Below are 19326 nucleotides of genomic sequence, written 5' to 3'. Positions count from 1 at the left end.
CTCTGTTTTGGACCAGCACCATCAACACTGGCCCTACCTGTATTATGTAGAATTACTCCTCGGGTAGCGCTAACTCCCTATGCATTTCAGTTTAACAGAACTATTATGTTGGGCAAATGTAGTACCAATGTTGGGCCTTGCCAGACCAGCTTTAATCTAAAACGAATTATCAAGGGGGTCCCCATAACAACCCCGATCGTGTTAGGAGCGCTCGTTTATGGAACATAACACCGGTAGCCGAAACTAAGGGGGCAAAGGTGGAACAAAACACCAGGCTAGAAAGGCCGAGCCTTCCACCTTTTACCAAGTATATAGGTGCATTAAATTAAATACCAATTAATATGGTGATATGACAAGGAACCCATGTTTTCACATGGAAGCAACTACACCTGCAACTAGCAACGCTAACAACATGGTTAAGCAAGCGGTAACATAGCCAATCAGTGGTTTGCTAGGTCGAACAGGTTGAAGGTTTTCATGGCATTGTTGAGAGGCTGATATTTAATATGTGGTAGACAACGAGACATAATCGATAGAAACGGTAATGCTAGCATGGCAATGATAGTAATGGTATCTGGGGAAATGGTCATCTTGCCTGAGATCCCGCTTGGAAGAAGAATGCCTCCGTGAAGCAGACGAACCGATGTAGTCGAACGGGTCCTCACTTCCGACACGCTTGCGGAACTCTAACGAGATGAAGCAAACCGGAAACACAAATCAACACACGGTTATTCACCACACGACATGCACAATAGGAAGCACTAACTAAAATGATGCATGGAGGCTCAATCCCAATATGCACTTGCGCCAACCTACAAAGGTAAACAAGTGCCACCTCATCACAAATTGACACTTCTACATAACTGTCCAAAACTGGAATCCAGTGCAGCCATTGGATTCCTTGGGTTCTGCTACCCCAAATCCATATATCATACTGCCCATATTACATGCAGAAAAACACCACAAACGGTAAAAGAAAAATAACACAGGATCAAACTACAACATAGTCAAGAACAGGAATTGTTCCTGAGCCTGCCCAATTTGGGATATACCAGATCAGGCCATTCCATTTCTGGAATTATTCCAAACAAAGAGATTTCACACAAGTCACAAATATATCACCACTAAAATGGGCCTACTGATCATAGTCACCAGGGCCATTAGTGCATGATAGGTGGGCCCTCGGACCACCTGTCAGTGGCACACACAACCCACAACACATAAAAGGAAAATATGAGAGAGGTGGGAGTTGAACCCACCATCTCCTGGTGGAGTGCACGGTCACCACCAGTGGGCTAGCCACATGCAGCTGAACCAGTATGGGAAGATATGCAGACATACAATGCCTAACTCCCTATTCACAGCACCCAGGACCTCACAGTCGCCTTGGCTCGATCGAACTAGCTTGCTAGGGCTCGGAACACTTCTCTACTACGGGAGGAAACTTCCCTAAGCTAATTACTCGAAGAGCGCCGATGGGAAAAACCCCAGAAAAGAAAAAGGGGCAAGTTGGGGATCGAACCCACGACGTTGCGGTGCAACGCACGCTCTATTGCCACTGGGCTAGCGTGGGGCGTTTTCTCGAAATGGGGGATCTACACCAGTTGAACGCAGGACAGGGGCTAGCTTCAGCGCAACAGAGACACGCACGGACGAGCGACTCCGGCAACGTACGCGGCGTACGAGTTGCTCTACACGCGCGCGAACGCACTGCTCGCTCGCTGCTACTACCGCTGCATGTTGCGGACGCTGTGGCTGCTACTGCTAGGTGCATGCTGCGGCTAGCACTGCTACTTGCCTCTACTAGCTACCTCCGCTGCTCTGCTCTACAGAGCCGTGCGGCAAGGCGACACGTTGGTGACGCAGCTATGCGATGCTTCGGACAGAGGAGAGGGGACGAGGCTTCGTGTGCTCACCTCGGGGCGGAGAGGAGAGTTGGCGCAGGAAAGGAACGCGCGACGTCGAGGTACTCCGCAGAAGAGATCGCCGGAGGTGAAGAACATGCTCGTCGTCGGGGTGTCGTGCGTCGGCCTCGGTGTCCGGTTGCTACGGGAATGGATCTCCCATGGCCTCCGCGTGCTTATGGCGCTGACGAAGAAGAGGAAGGGCGATGAATAGCTGCTGGCGTCGAGCTCACCACAGCCCGTCCATGGCGACGACGGCGTCGAGTGGCTCGCCCCGACGGCGCTAGGAGGGAGAGGGGGAGGAAAACGGGTCGAGGAAGAACCCTAGGTCGCATGCATGGGCTAAATAGGCGGGGAGGGGGCTCTGGTGGCCGTCTGATGAAGGAGAGAAGCGATCTATGGTGGCCAGATGGTTCGTACACAGGTGACGCACGCGAGGTGGGAAAAGGAACGTGATATGGGCTGGATCGAACAGGTATGGGCCTAACTAAAACACTTGGGCTGCTCTCCCTCTCGCTCTGAAAAAATAAAATAAAAGACTTTTGCAAATAAAAATTAAATGGATATTTAGAACAAAGCCAGAGGATAGAAGAAAAGGAGTAAAACAAAATTGACAAAATATTTAGGCTTCTAAAATGTTGCCACTGTTTGTAAAAATAAGTGGAACATTTTTAGAAGACCAAAATTATATTCGTCTAATTTAAATGGGCTCTGATTTTTAAATAAAAGCAAAAGGAAAATAAAGTAGAAACCAGAGGGGTTGCCTCCACAAAATGAAAAGGATTTTTTTTAGGGAAAGAAGAACATTTTTTAAAGGGGAGAAACAAAGCCTTTTAAACCTGCCACAAATAACACACAGAGAGAGAAGGGTTTTTTCCCTTATGGAGCAACATGTGGGTTTTGACATGCACTTGTTGCCCCCACACCTAAACAATCACGAAGCATATCAACACAACACTTGCACATCACAACAAGGACACCCACATCAACACAACCACAATAGAATGCAATGCAAGAAGGCATGATGCACATGAAATGATGACACAAAGTTAGGCTCACCCCACATCACACCAACATGCCAAGGTTGCCATACAAGGAAGATACAAAAGGGGAGGGGAGATTGCATTTGGGCTGTCACAACTCTCCTACACTACAAGAGGATCTCGCCCCGAGATCCAAGAATGAAAGGGGGGAGAGGATGAGAAAGCAAGAGGTAAAACTTAGTCGCTTCTTTGACAAACGAGTGAAACCAACGATCCTTGAAGGTTGCAAAGAGATGAGGAATGATATTAGAAACAAGCAATAATTCACGGAAAATTTCGGCAGCACTTCGGTACGAAAATGGGACAAAAAATTCGACAAGGTGGAAGAAATATACAATATACATATCAAACAACTAAATAGAACAAGGGAACACCATGATCTTGATAGAACAACAAGATTGACCCAAAAGAGCAATATCACAATGCCTCCAGAACAACAGAATAGGAACTAACTCATACGGAAGAAGAGAAATAAGAAAGAATGACAACTATTATCTCCAATGAACTTGGCAAGCATCCTTGCAAGAAGAATTGAACGGAGTTGTTGGAAAAACAACAACGAAAAGAACAAGACATAAGTGGTCTTATGGAAACCTTTTCAAACTAATGAAATGACAACCAGCCACTAACAGAAACAAGGATTAATTGGGAGAAGCAAGATATGAACAATTTCTTACACCAAGAGGATACATTGAGAACTTGGATTAATGACAAGCACCATGATAGCACAAACCATAGGAAAAGCTTTAGGTAAAGCCAAACCAAGATAAGTCAATGAAGAAATCATGGGTTGAAAATATCTCATGATCATAGAATTGGTGGGTTTAATTATCTCATTCTTGAAAGGAAATATCTTCGAGGCTCCTACACTAACAAGAATGCTATAATAACACCTCAAAGGATAAAGGAAGAACAATTGCACATATAAATGCAAGAGAAAGGATACTTGAGGTTCTCCAACAAGAATCTTGAAGAAGACTTGAGAATGAATTGAAACCTTGATGAACCACCATGAAGGAACACCGTATACAAACGAATGATGCAAAGATATGAGGGTAGAAGGAATAAGATTGAAGGCCTTGCAAAGACTTCGATGAAGCTTCACGAAGAGAAGCTTGAGAAAACTTGGAACTCCAGAAAAGAAAAGATAAGAACACTTGAGGAAAAGGAATTGATTCCGTGAGCCACTCCGGAAGAAGAATTCAGATTACTATGAACAAGAATAAGAATTATGATATGCTCATCCTTCATCAAATTAAATTGATGACAAGCAACGGATTTAGCATACAACTTATTCTTCTTGAAAGAATCTTGAAGAGACAGAGAGATAAGCACCACTTGAAGCACAATTGAAGGAAGCACCGATAAGAATTCACAACTAAATGGGAACACCACGAAATAATGGAGATACATGAGAATGAAGAGATCATGAGCCACCGGAGAGAAGAATTTTGAACAAGGCACCGGATAAACGAGAGACGAACGAAGAGACAACAATTGAGAAGAATTGAGGATGAAAGCTAAAAGCTGAGAACGAAGAATCTTCTCAAATGATGCCTTCGGAGGAACGAGAAATAAGAACAACTCAGAGAAGCACCGGATAGCACGAAAGGGATTACTCATGATTGGAACAAATAAGATAACGACACCAAGCTGAAATGATGAATCTGCAAGAAATGAACCAAGATTCGAGAAAACACTCCTTCAGACTGCAATCTGAGAATGATGAGGAGAACACCACCAAGAATAACTGAGACACTCCGAACTAAAGAAGAATGCAAGTTTGAGCCAAATATGAGAATTAACTCAAATAGATCTTGAAGAAGTAATATGACTGATGGAAATCATTCTTACGTCATAGTTGAAAAGAATTAAAGATCTTCGAAAGATTACAAGAGCTATAACAGATCCTGGGAAAAACCTGTGGGTTATGGGCCCACTCAAAGAAACCACCGTTAGAAAAGATTGCTAGAAAGAGGGATATTGCGCCGATATAAAGAAAACTTATTGATATGGGATTGAAGGGGGACCAATATATATTATTGCTATGGTTGGGTTTTACCTTAATGAACGTTAGTAGTTGCGGACGCTTGCTAATAGTTCCAATCATAAGTGCATAGAATTCTAAGTAAGGGATGACATGCTAGCAGAGGCCTCTCCCACATGATACTTGCTATCGATCTAGTAACGTAGTCAATTGCTTAGGGACAATTCCGCAACTCCTAGCACCACTTTTCCACACTTGTTAGACACTCGTAGTTGTTTCTTTATCTAACCAACCCCTAGTTTTATTTACGTGTTCTTTACTTTCTTGCTAGCCTATCCTTTCACTCCTACAAAGTACTTCTAGTTTCATACTTGTTCTAGGTAACGCGAACGTAAAGTGTGCGTAGAGTTGTATCGGTGGTCGATAGAACTTGAGGGAATATTTGTCCTGCCTTTAGCTCCTTGTTGGGTTCAACACTCTTACTTATCGAGAAAGGCTACAATTGATCCCCTATACTTGTGGGTTATCAGTCTTCAAGCGGGTCTACTTTATGGGCTATTACAAACTTTATTAAGTTACAAACTCTCATTCTTCTGAAGTTTTTGCTGAAATGAGTTGTAACTTAAGCCCGGTGGTAGTCTCACACTTTTGATTGTTTTTCCTCGCATGTTTATTCCTCAAGTTGATTAAATGCATGCATGCTGAAATTCGCCACACACCATTTTTCATCATGCATTTCAAATTCCTCATACTATATGTTAAATGCATGCATGAATTACAAGATATAGGGGGAGATCTCCGTGATATAAATCATCAATGTGCATATGCTGTCCATAGAAAATTCCTCAAATATGCACATCTTCACGGGGAGTTTCTCTATATCTTGCAATCAAATTCCTCAAACTCTATACTTACACTTCATATTTTTATTCGCATTGAAAACTTAACCTATTTGTCATGAACCACCAAAAAGGGGGAGATTGTAAGTGCATCTAGTGCCCCTTAGTTATTTTTTTGTGGATTGAAGACTTATAGGTTAAGAGACTGATATGTTTGTGAGTGTACACATGCCATATAGGGCGATGAGGAGTTTGAGTTATTCGAAGAATATCGACCCCTAAAAATGTATGTCTTCGGGTGAAGACTTGGGTCATTCCTTGAAGACTTTGATAGCGAAGAAATTGCTATTCCTCATGAAGACATTGAAGATGAGGAATTCAATGTGTTCCAAAGAAAATGCTCTGAAGACTTTGAAGCTTGAAGATTTACTCTTTCTATTTCATTTTCTTCATTCTTGAGTCATAGGAACATCGTACTGTTAAAGGGGGTCGAGGTAATACTAATGAAAGAGTTCCTTATGATGCTCAACTCAAACCTGCACATACCAAATTCTTCAAGCGAGGAACATGAGAGATATGAGGACTTTCACAGTTGAAAGTTCCGACCCTTGCCGCGCCTCGTGCCACTTGTCCCCAATCCTATCCACACAACAGTCATATCATTGGGGCAATAATGTCATATCATGTGGGGATACTCCCAGGCTATAAATAGCCGGCCCCTACAACCACTAGCTGGTTGGCTGCTCCGAGAGAAACTCACACACGTCATTTAGAGCAATCCAATCCTCGAGGACTTTGAGAAAAAACATCATATGAGGAAAAACCCCAAACACCCAACCAAAACCCAAAACCAAAGTGATTGAGCATGACTGAAGAGATTGTTCCTGTGTGGAACCGATGCTTGTTACCTTTGAGGACTGTGCATCCTCCAGATGGTTAGGCGTCATGGTCTAGAGCATCCAACAGTCAATTGTGGATCGCCGGATGACCGAGTTTGTGAGGGTTTGGAAGTATGCCCTGAAGACTTACCACGAGTGTTGGGCGAGGACTATGTGTCCTTAGCTCGAAGACACTACAATAGGGATTGTGTGTCCCAGGACTGTGTGTCCCGGGATTGTGTGTCCTTTGGTTGGAATACCAAGTTTCTCCAAACCATACATACAACTGCGAGAGCAGTTGGAACTGGGTCATCAAACTATTGTCTTCATCGAGCTACGGGTTCTATTTCTTCAACTCTTTCATTTCCTCAATTGCATGTTGATGACTTTGATCTGTACTATTTGAAGAATTTTACTGAATACTTTCTCTGAATTCCTCACCTCAAATTCTTCACCGGAATTATTCATCACCTGCTTATTCTATTTACGTGACATGTGCAAACCGAACCTGTCAACTCACTCTGTGTACTTAGGTGTAGTCGCTCTTGCATGTCTGTTTAAGTACTATTTCTGTTGCACTCACTTCATTACTCAGGACTTTACTCACTAGGAATTTCCTTAGTGGTGAATTTGTATAACACCTATTCACCCCCCTCTAGTCGATATAACGTACTTTCAAGATGTCACGATCTTGATGTATCATGGGCTTTGTTAATATAGTTGGATCACATGGTGTTTATCCCTTGCTATCTTGATGTGATAATTTGAATCTTTCTCAATTTTTTGATTTGAAATTGAATATTGGATTTGAGATCACTTGATGTATGTCTTGCATGTTGATACCCGTGGTGACAATGGGGTGTTCTATTGATTCACTTGATATATATTTTGGTACTCAACTTGTGGATTCCCGTGGTGACATGGGGTAATCTATGCATATGGGTTGATACACGTTCTTGCCCTACTTTCTTTGATAGAAATATTGGGGTTCTCTTTGAAGTTCTTTGTGTTGGATGGAATATGATGAATCTGAAATGTTTGATGCATGCCGAATAATTATCTCACAAATACTGGAGGTGACATTGGAGTATCTAGGTGACACTAGGGTTGATTGATGTGTATAACAGGTGTTATTCTAGTACGAACTCTGTTTGTGACCCTTACAGGAATAGCTCAATAGGTTGATCAGAAAGAATAGTTTTGAGGTGGTCCTACTACCTACAACAATTTCATCTTATGTTCTTCGCTATACATGAGCTTTGGAGTGATTCTTGTTCGCACATTGAGGGATGATCATATGATTCTGTTGTGTTAGCATTGTTGAGAAGTTGCACTAGTGAAAGTATAAACCCCAGGCCTTATTTCCAAGCATTACAACACCATTTATGCTCACTTTTACTACTTGTCACCTTGCTGTTTTAATATTTCCATATTACAAAACCTATATCTACTATCCATACTACACTTCTATCACCATCTCTTCGCCGAACTAGTGCACCTATACAATTTACTGTTGTATTGGGTGTATTGGGGGCACAAGAGATTTCTTGTATTTTATTGCATGGTTGTTTGAGAGAGACCATCTTGATCCTACACCTCCCACGGATTGATAACCCCTAGGTCATCCATTTGAGAGAAATTTACTGCTATGCTAGCAAAGATGCGATGAACTTTGTATTGAAGAACATAAAGAGAGAGAGAGAGAGAGTCATCTAGGTACTAGTTATGGACTCGTAGGTCTGTGGTAGACTACTCACACACCACCATGCGATCACCAAAGATGATGTAGAGGCCCTTCATGATCGACCCCCCTCCGACAGGGCACCAGAACAAGGCCCACATGGGCACACAATGTAATAGAAGCTTGCAGCAGTGGAGAAAATGTTTCGGGAGCTCCCCTAAGATTTTTGGAATATATGAGAATTTGTAAGCTAGAGAACGAGGTCAGGAGAGCCAGGAGGGGCCCAAAGCTAACATGCACGCTACCACTCCCCCTGGGCGCTCCTCGTTGGCTTATGGGGCCCTCGTGTGGCCCCCGACGTTCTCCCGAAGCTTCCAGGTCTTCTTTTGGTCCAACAAAATCATCAAAACGTTTTGTGGTATTTGGACTCCGTTTGGTATTGTAAACCTGAAAAGCCAAAAACATGAAGAAAAACAACAATTGACACATGTCACTAGGTTAACAGGTTGCTGTTAAAAAATAATATGAATCAACACATAAATGCTCAGAAAGTATCCTAGAATGATAATATTATGGCATGGAACAATAAAAAATTATAGATATGTTGGAGACGTATCACAGTACTCCCACTAAAGATAAATCAATCTAGTTGGCCAAACCAAACCAATAGATCAGAGATAAATACAAAGCTATAACAATCATGCATAAAAAAATTCAGAAAAGAGACAATTAATATTCATGGATAATCTGATCATAAACCCACAATTCATCGGATCCCAACAAACACACTGCAAAGAAGATTGCAACAAATAGATCACCGCAGGAATTCGGTGAATTTTGTATTTTAAGATAATAGAGAGAGAGAGAGAGAGAGAGAGAGAGAGAGAGAGAGAGAGAGCAATCTAGGTACTAGCTACGAAACCGTAGGTTAGTGAACTACTCACACATCATCATGGGAGCAACAAGGTTGATGTAGAGGCCCCAACGACACAATACTTGAACAGGTCTCCAGATGGGAGCACGATGGAAGAGAGACTTGCAGCGGCGAAAAAAGGGTTTCGGGTGACTTTGTGCTTATTTCCCGATTTTGGAGAATATAAGGGGCGGAGTTAGGTCAAATGGAGCTAGGGTGGTCCCAGGGTAACATGGCGCCTACCACCCTCCTTTTAACAGCCTGAACCGACGCTCCACAAGATTCCTCTTTTATTTTGTTATTGTCGTATGATTTGTTTGCTTGTTGCATTCATCATCGCATCATGCACATCATTCGCATTGCGTCGCCACTCTATTGCCGTCAATTTTCAAAAACTTGCATCTGTTATTAGTTGTCGGTTTTCTCCGTTTTTGTCATTGACCGTTTCAAGACCAACCACACATGCCCGCACCTGCGGCATTGATATATTATTGTTTTTTAAAATGGATAAAACTTCCTCGGATTGGGTTGAAAGTTGGCATGCGGTCTTATTTTAATGTAGGTAGGCCGTCCGCCAAATTTCGTCGCAATTGGAGTCTGTTTGATACCCAAACCGTCAAATGTATAGCGGAACTAGCCCGTTTATTAACGGATGTTTTTTGGTTTCAAAAACTTCATTGCCGGGCCGCAAACCTACCTCTCTTCTCAGCCCAAGCCCTCATACACAGCCCACTAACCCATGCTAACCTAACCCCGCAATTGGAGCCGTCCGATTGCGATCGGAGGGCTCAAAACGGCCCCAAACCCTCAAACCCTAGCCCCTGCCCTATATAAACACCTTGCCATGCTATTTTAAGCAAACCCACACCTCCCCTAACCTCGAGCCGACGCACCTCGAAATATGTGCGCATCCATCCCACCTTCGCCACTTGGAGCCGCCGCAGCCGTCATTCCAGCCAACCACAACGCGCCACATCGCCCTGAGCCGCCGCCCTGGCCAGCCGGGCGCTGCCACATCGCCGCTCACCAGCCACCGCCCCCCGAGCCCAGATTGGCCCCGGGCAAGCCCGTCCGCAACCGCCCATCGGATCTGGATCAAGAGGAGCCCGATCTCCATGGCCGCGCCTCCCATGGCTGCCCCATGACCGACCCCGCGACCCGTCACCGTCCCACAGCGTCATCGCCGGCCACCTGCATCGCCGCATGCCCCAGCGGCCGCACCCCGCCTCGCGTCGCCCAAGCCCCGCTGTCGGAGCACCTCTCCGCCCCGCGCCGCGAGTAGCTGCCACGCCCCTTGGCCACACTGTGCTCGCCCCTCCTCAAGCCGCTTCCGCCCCCCTGCGCCGCCTGCGCATCTGCAGTCTCCTCTGGCACCGAATCTGGCCTCGCACCCTCGCCGTCGTGCCTTGGCCTCGCCCCCTCGGCATTGACCACCGCAGCTTGTTGCCTCTTGCCCGGGATCGGGCGAGGAGGGAGATGGCCGCCTCCTGCGCGTGGGCCTCCACGCCAGATTCGCACCACCGCACCGTGACCCACTGTTCCGCGCCCAGGATGGCCGGCCTCCTCTCCAACCACCGGCCCAGAACCGTGGACCAGCCGCAACAGCCTCCCGCCGGCCCATCGCTCCACCAGCCCGACCGCTCCACCAACCAGCCCAAGGCCTCTAGTGAGCGCCCTCCCATCTAAGCCTCGCCTGTGTGATGCTTAGCTATCATGCGCCATTGCTTTTTTTAGGCCTGCTGTAGTTTCGGCACGTGTGCTGTTTTTTTCTTGTCTAGCGAATTATCCAATTATTGAGTGAATTAGCTGATTAAAAAAATGCATCATTTTAAAATGCTAATATTTAAATAACCATGCTCCGGATTAAAACAATTTATATATGTAAAATGTGTAGAATTTTGTGTAGATTAATAATTTCCAAATTTGATGCATGTTTTAAAATGTTTAACCTTCTGTTTGCATTATTTTGTGTGATGCCATATTAAAAATTATTTAATTCATAGCAACATAACGGTGTTTAGAATTTTGTGTAGTTTCACAATATCCAACTTGCAACCATGTTAAAAATGTTTACTCTCTAGTTGTAATATTTTTGCGTAAATGCCATGTTAAAACAGTTTGTCTTGTAATTAATTAACGGTAGCTCCGATTAAAATGTTCCACATATGTAACTTGTTTAGAAAAAGTGTAGAATAATATGGTAGCATTTATTTTGCTGTTTAATAACTCTAAAATTGTATTATAGGCATAACAATACCGAATCTTAATTTGCATATGGGGACTTATGAGAATTGTTATTCGTTGTTCCGGCCTCATTTAAACTTGCCTAGATTTTCATGTAGATTCATAATATGTTTTGCATCCATGATTTAACATGCTTGTGGCAGACATTAGCATATATTTTGCATTCATGGCATATTATCTTGTGATGATTATATCTTTTGAACCGTAACTCCGTTTTAGATAAATCAACTAGGATGACATATAGAATCACATGGTCCTGTTTAATAAATATAAAATATGTTTAGTTCATATCTGGACTAATTTTAAAATTAACATATGGGGTCATTTCAGAAATACTATATTTTGTTTCCGACCTCATTTTAAATGCCTAGATAGTGTAGTTTATGTATGCTTCACCTCTTGCCATGTTTAACAACATTTAAACTTGTCGTGTACATAAATGGGAGTGAACTAAGTAATTCAAATGTGGAGTTTCACTGATATGTGTTGCATATTGAGCTTCACTTAATGTGTAGCGGATGATTGTTGTGCTTGCCATGCCTTGCCTAATTAAACTAGACAAGCGTCATATGTGTTTGTGCATCATGTGTTGCATATGTCATGGTGTTTATCGTGTGTTGATTGTTGTTTCATGATTGCTTCTTCTCGATACAGTTTCGCAAGCGTGTTGGAGTGTGAGGATCGTTCGACTACGTGGTTTGTCTACTTCATGGATTCGTTCTTCTTCCAAGCGGGATCACATGCAAGATGATCATTTTGCTAGATACCACTACTATCATTGCTATGCTAGTTGTCTCATTTCTATCTTTATGTCTCGATGCCTACCACCTGTTATGTCAGCCTCTCAACATTGCTATGAAAACCCTCTAAGCCCTTCACATCCCAACAAACCTCTGTTTGGCTATGTTAGTGCTTGCTCAGCCTTTTTATAGCGTTGCTAGTTGCAGCTGAAGTTGCTTTCCATGTGACAACATGGGTTCCTTGTTATATAACCATATTATTTCTATTTAATTTAATGAACCTATATACTTGGTAAGAGGTGGAAGGCTTGGCCTTCTAGCTTGGTGTTTTGTTCCACCTTTGCCGCCCTAGTTACTTGTGTACCAGTGTTATGTTCCATATTGAGCGCTCCTAACATGCTTGGGGTTGTTATGGGACCCCCTTGATTTTCGTTTTGGATAAAACTCGTCTCGGAAGATCCAACATTGGTACTATTTGCTTAATAACTACTAATAAAATTCGCATAGGGCACTGATCACCCCATGGATAATTAATCAACCCCTGGGTCACTGCTCCGCATGAGTATGCAAACCGAGCGATGGCCGGTGCCCCCTGGTCACCCAGGGTCTCATCCAACCCGACATCTTGCTCATTCAGTCATGCCTTGAGAACCAGATACACGGCTCCTATCGGGTTGATCGGCATGCTGGGCAGTCTTGCTGGATTTGTTTTACCTTTCTCGAAGGTCTTGTACGAGGGATCCGAGGATAATTTGGGCTATCTCGAGCTTGAGGATTTCCGTTAGGAATTTGAGGAGATCATGTGTTTTTCGTGGTCGAGGTTTTCGACGCAGCGTGTGGTAGTTTGTGATGGACTAGTTGGAGCGCCGCTGCCCGCGGTTATGTGGCAACTTGGAAACTTTGTTTAACACCCGGTAATAACAAACCTGAAGTAAACTTAATTAAAACTTGCCAACTCTGTCTGTAACCATGACTGTCTGTTCTCGTGAGTTCTTATCTGAAAGAGGACATGGTGGGGTTATGTTTGACGTAAGTAGGTGTCCAGGATCATTTCTTGATCATTATTAGTTCACGACTATTATGCGTAGACCAACCCCCTATATTTTTTTTGCTTGCTGCAGCCTCACCACTGAACCATACCTCACAAATTAAGCTTTGCTAGTCTTCATACCTCTGGAAATGAGATTGCTGAGTTCCTGTGGCTCACAGATAACTAAAGCAATATTTGTAGGTACATGTAAAGCGATACTTTGACGTGAGCGTGATGATTGTTCTATTTGGAGTTTCTTCTTCTTCTTCTTCATCATCATCATCGATCTAGTATAGGTTCCAGGCCGACAGCATGGGATAGCAAGGATGGACGTCCTTCTTTTATCGTTTGATGCCGTCCATAGTCGGACCCCGCTCTTCTACATAGTGAATGAATATATTGTTGTATTGTGTTGTTCATGTTGTAGCTTGTGGCAAATGTAAGCCAAATTCATATACTCATCTCTTCTGTACATGCACTTGTAACGATATCCATGTCGAGCCAAAATAAGGATAGGATCGCATCTAGGGCTTTACAGCCATGGGCGCACCTTGTTGCCTTTGCACCGCCTTGAGAAGCCTCGAGCCTCCCTCTGAAGCTTACATGTCTTTTTTTTTGAAACAAAATCACTGAAAAGTTTCAGGTCATTTGGACTTCATCTGGTATTGTTTTTGGGAAAGGCCAAAAACAGGCAAAAAACAACAATTGGCACTGGGCACTAGGTTAATAGATTAGTTCACAAAAATGATATAAAATAGCATATAAAGTATCCTAGAGTGATAATTATAACAACATAGAACAATAAAAAATTATAGATATGTTGGAGACGTATCAACATCCCCAAGCTCAATTCATGCTCGTCCTTGAGTAGGTAAATGATAAAAAGAGAAATTTTGATGCGACATGATGCCCAACATGTAATCTCTTTTAGGTATGATATTTGAGAAAAAATGAATTAATAAACATCAATTTAATAATATACATAAACATAAGCAAAATAATCATTAACTTTCAAACTATACTTTCCTTAAAGAACATTAATCCCCACCCATTCTATCATATTAGCATGGCATGAATCCGCTTCACCACATAAGTACAAATCATGAGCACCAAGGTGTCAAGTCAAGCAATTGGATCGTACTTCTAACGCGCTTCAACATTTTCAACCTCACTCAATATATGAGCGTGAACCATGGATATAGTATATGGGTGGAATAGAACATGGTGGTAGATATCAAAGGAGTCAAAGTTGCAAGAAACTCTCGCATCAACTAGGCGTATCAACAGGCTATGGAGATACCCATCAATAGATATCAATGTGAGGAGTAGGGACTGCCATATAATAGATGCACTAGAGCTATAAGTGTATGTAAGTTCAACATAAGCTAAGTGGGTGTGCATCCAACTTGCTTTCTCATGAAGACCACATGCATTTGAGGAAGTCCATCACTGGAATATGCAAGCCAAGTTCTATAATGAAAAATTCCCACTAGCATATGAAAATGACAGCTCAAGAGACTCACTATATGAAGAACACGTGCCACTTTAAGGCACAACTATGGTAAGGGATAGTAGTAAAGTACCTTCTATCTTTCTCTCTCTCTCCACACACACACAAACACACACACACACAAACACCATTCTGATCCTTGGTTGAACTTCCTGCATTGTTCGACTTGGACCGCCCTCTATAAGAGCCCGACCTTCGGGCTATCTTTGCAACCGTGGCTTCCTGCGCAAATTTTTCTTGTGTGTCATGTTGTTTGTGATGTAAGTGTAACGCGAATACGATTTGTAGTGTATAAATGGTCGTCTTGTTTCGGAATCTCGCTTTTTGGCGGATGTGCTCTCGCGACGTGATGAACTTGTGTCTGTTACAAGTTTAATGCATGTACTGAATGTTCTCAAACCTCTAGTATGATTGGAATTGGGTTAAGTTATGAGTTTCATGGACAATTTCTTGTTATTTCTGACAGATTTGATTTCGGGTTTTGTTATTCGTCCACGAGAGTGGTTTCCTCCGCTTCTGTCGATTTGTCTTTTTCCTGTGAAGATTGCTGGCGGATTTGCATATTTTAGTGAAAGTTATGCATTCCTACATCGTCTATTCCACTTGGGAGGGTTCATGCACTTTGAATTCGGGTGATTGGATGTTTGCTCCGCTTGCGGCGGTTGCACGCCTGTTTTTTTTTTCGTTTGAACAGATTGATTCCGCCTCGTTGTTGTAGGAAGGGATTTGGCCAAGAATTTTGAATTTTTTGCGGACGTGTCTTAGGAAGACGTCCATGCTTCTATTATTCGAACGAATTCGTTTGGGGATAGTTTTTGGATCATCCACGATTTGTAGTAGAAGCTAGACTTTATTTGTTATTCATGGTTGAACTTCTAGTTTTCCACATTGCAAGGTGATGCAACATTGTGCTCTATATTTCTCTCTTTTTTGTAATTTTCATTCTAGAATTCATTTTCTTTTATTTGTACAGTGAGCAACCATGGTACTGGCCCAAGTATACACGCATACTTTTTATTTTTTCTAATATGTTTTCATACTTCGAATAGTACTAGAACTTCAGTAGGTATGTAACCTGAACTTACTAGATTCTGCTCCACTATAAATTGCTTTTCTTTTCGACATGTTCATCTAAGGTTTTTTCAGCCCAAACTTTTATGTCTTTACAATTTGAACTTCTTATGTAAATTTTGATTTTTTTGAATTTAAATAATTTAATCATTGAAAACCGCATTGCGCTTGTCAACCAAGCGTGCACTGCCGCGTTAGAGCGAGGCCGAGCCAGGAATGAGCCAGAGCAGACGGCGACGCGGCGTGTCGCATGGTCGCATGGTCCGACGAGTCCATCAGACATGTTACCCCACTATATATCTTAGGGGTGTCGGGGGGGGGGGGTTCGGTTGTCCTCCACCCCCGGCGAGGCCGAACCAGGAACGACCCGGAGCAGGTGACGACGCGACGTGCCATGTCGTTGCATGCTCCGGCGAGTATGTCACACACGTGACCCCGCTATCTATCTTAGGGGTGTCGGGGGGGGGGGGGGGGGGGAGGTAGCAGAACCGCACCGCGATGTCAACCAAGCACACTAGTGCATTAGCACAAGGCTGAGATGGGGCAGGCGACAATGCGGCATGTCGCGTCGTTGCATGCTCAAGCGAGTCCGTCACACATGTGACGCCACTCTCTATCTTAGGGGTGTCGGTGGGGTTGGTTGTTCTGGGAAAAAATAGAATAACCGCACTGCGCGTGTCAACCAAGCGCACTGCCACGTTAGTGCAAAGCCGAGCAAGGGGTTGGGTAGGGGGGAGGGGCGAGGCCGAGCCAAAAACGAGCCGGAGCAGGCGACGACACGGCGTGCCGTGTCGTCGCATGCTTCGACGAGTCCGTCACACTTGTGATCCCACTATCTATCTTAGGGGTGCTCGTCGTCGCATGCTCCGGCGAGTCCGTCACACACATGACCCCAATATATATATTAGGTGTGTCAGGGGGTTCGGTTGTTCTGGGGGGGGGGGTAGAATAAGCACACTACACGTGCCAACCAAGCGCACTGCTGCGTTAGCGCGAGGCCGAGCCGGGGGTGGGGGTTCTGGACCCACTCCCTCTCCCGTGGCGAAGCCGCGCCAGGAACGAACCGGAGCAGACGACGACGCGACGTGCCGCATCGTTGCATGCTCCGATGAGTCCGTCATACACGAGTCCATCACACACGTGACTCGTCACATGAGCAGATGCGAGTCTACAAGGACCCCCCGGTTAGGACAAGCCAGGAAGGAGCCAGAGCAGGTGACGATGTGGCGTGCCGCGTCGTCGCATGCGGAGGCGGTTTCGTTATATAATTAGCTTTCTATTGAAAATTGGACTTAGCGTGTTGGTGAATTTGAACGTCACCTTTGTCTATAAGTTGTGTATTTAGTTATAAGTGGACTTCCTTTGTTTGTGTAGTTGAAATTCTCCTTTGTTAAACTGATGTTGTATTAGTTTATATATGTACTTCCTTTGTTAGTGTATTTGAACTTCTATTTTTCTTCTGTTATTGGTTTCTAAGGGTTGCCAACATTTATTTTTTTATGTTCTTTGTGTTTTTACTTGTAGTGATTCTTACTTAATATTTTATTATTACTTGCCTGCATCATCTATATTATGTTTTTATTTAAATTTATTGAGTGTTGAATATGTGCATTTTTATCATAGTGGTGTTGAAATGGTGCATTTATATTTGAATAGGTACATTTAATTTGTGGTGGATGTGTTCATGTACAATTATTCGTTACCTCTCCATCATCTGTCTGAAGGTGCGAGTAACTCCCCCGCCGCTCGCCTGCCTTGTTAGAAATCCCCTCCTCGTGCTCGCTCTCTTGTCCCCCTTTGCCCCTCCCTCTCTTCCTTCAAATTCCCCCGAAACCATTGCCGCATTCTTCGTGCGCTCGTGGGTGGAGTAACCGACGTGCCCGCCTCGCTCCATTTCTGCCGGACGCACGGCCCTCCTCCCTCGGGCCACTCTCTTCTGGTTTGAAGCGAATCCGGCAACCGTCTCTGTGGTTTGAAGTTGCGCATGGCGTCGTGGGGTGTAAGAACTGCCATGGATTCGTGCATCAGCGTCCTATGGAGAGGTACAAATGTTATCTACTCCCAACGCTCGCTCTTAGGATTCACCAGATCTAGCGCATGTTGTCTGTTTCTTCTGTGTGCTCTCGCATCCGCCTTCCCCTTTCTTTTGATGGTTGGATGCAAGGGTAGGTATGGTTCTTCTGTAGGTGTTGTGTAGATGGTTCAACTTCATGTCTGTGTGATATTTTAGCCTTTAGTTTTGTGTGGAATCCATTCCCCTGCAGGTATTTTTACCTGTGGGGTGTATGTAAGCAGGGTGTGGTGTGGTGATTGCTACTGGATTTGATGTAGCTTCATCCTTTCCTCTTATTGATTTGGCAGTCTAATTTGCATGTGTGACATACTAATAGGTTTCTGAGTATTGTTTATTGCTGTTCTTGCCTTGATGTGTTGTTGTTCATCCTCATAGTTGTTGCTGCGATTTGAGTTGTTATATTCTAGGGTTTTATTTAGTAGCTTTTGTACTATGGTTTAATTTTTCTACTCGGTAATAAGATGTATTTCCCCCCTATTTTTGTGTTTATTTTTGTAGGTGGATCTAGTGCTTGGACTATCTTACATGAGGGAGTGGTGTTGTGATGGCTTTAGGACCTTTTGAGTATGTATATGTATATGCATCTTGCCTTATAAATAGGAGTTTTCTTTTATACGGCTGCCTTGATCTTCACTTGGTTATCATGTTGAACTGCCCATGTTTGACAGCGTGAACTTCGTACATAGAGTATGTGTATGCATTTTACTATTAGTTGAAGTTAGCAGAGTGTGCCTTAGTGGATTTTTTATGAAATTACTAATGAACTATCTCATCAAGCGTGTTTGTACTTCCCAGTGTTTTAATTTTAGTACATAGCTTTGTATTTTGTGTTATGATTTTCATGGTAATGAAAAGTGGTAGTTGGGCTTTCTCGGTGTACATTATTATTCATTGTTGCACTAGTGCTGCGACGTGCTATACAAATGGGTTTTAACGCCTTTTCGCGATGACAGTTTAAACTGTCGCCTAGTGAGTGTGGGCGATAGAGGGGGGGGGGGGTCCTTGCCACACGACCCAGAAACTGTCGGGGATAGGTCTGCTGGTGACACATGCTACACAAAATGACCTTGTATGCGATCAGGCTAGCCATTGCATACAATTATACAGGCTCAATCGTTTCGGTTTGTATGTACATCCCACACAATCAATCCAAGAAGAACGTTTCTGTTCGTTTGTACATCCCACACGATGAATCCCTGACAAACGTTTCCGTTCGCACGTACATCACACACAATTTTCTAGAGAAAATCGTTTGTGATAGCATTGCCATTGTGGATGATATTAATAATTTTATCATTTGCGTTCTTGAATGCATCACGCACGATGTGTAGAAGAAACTGTGTGGCATAGGCTATCCATCACACACAATTTTTATGTGGAAAACGTTTTGCGCAAGGTGGCCTAACGCAGAC

The sequence above is a fragment of the Hordeum vulgare genome, chromosome 5H (assembly GCF_904849725.1).
Source record: "Hordeum vulgare subsp. vulgare chromosome 5H, MorexV3_pseudomolecules_assembly, whole genome shotgun sequence".
Classification (NCBI taxonomy): Eukaryota; Viridiplantae; Streptophyta; class Magnoliopsida; order Poales; family Poaceae; genus Hordeum; species Hordeum vulgare.
Note: the sequence above shows the minus strand (reverse complement) of the source record.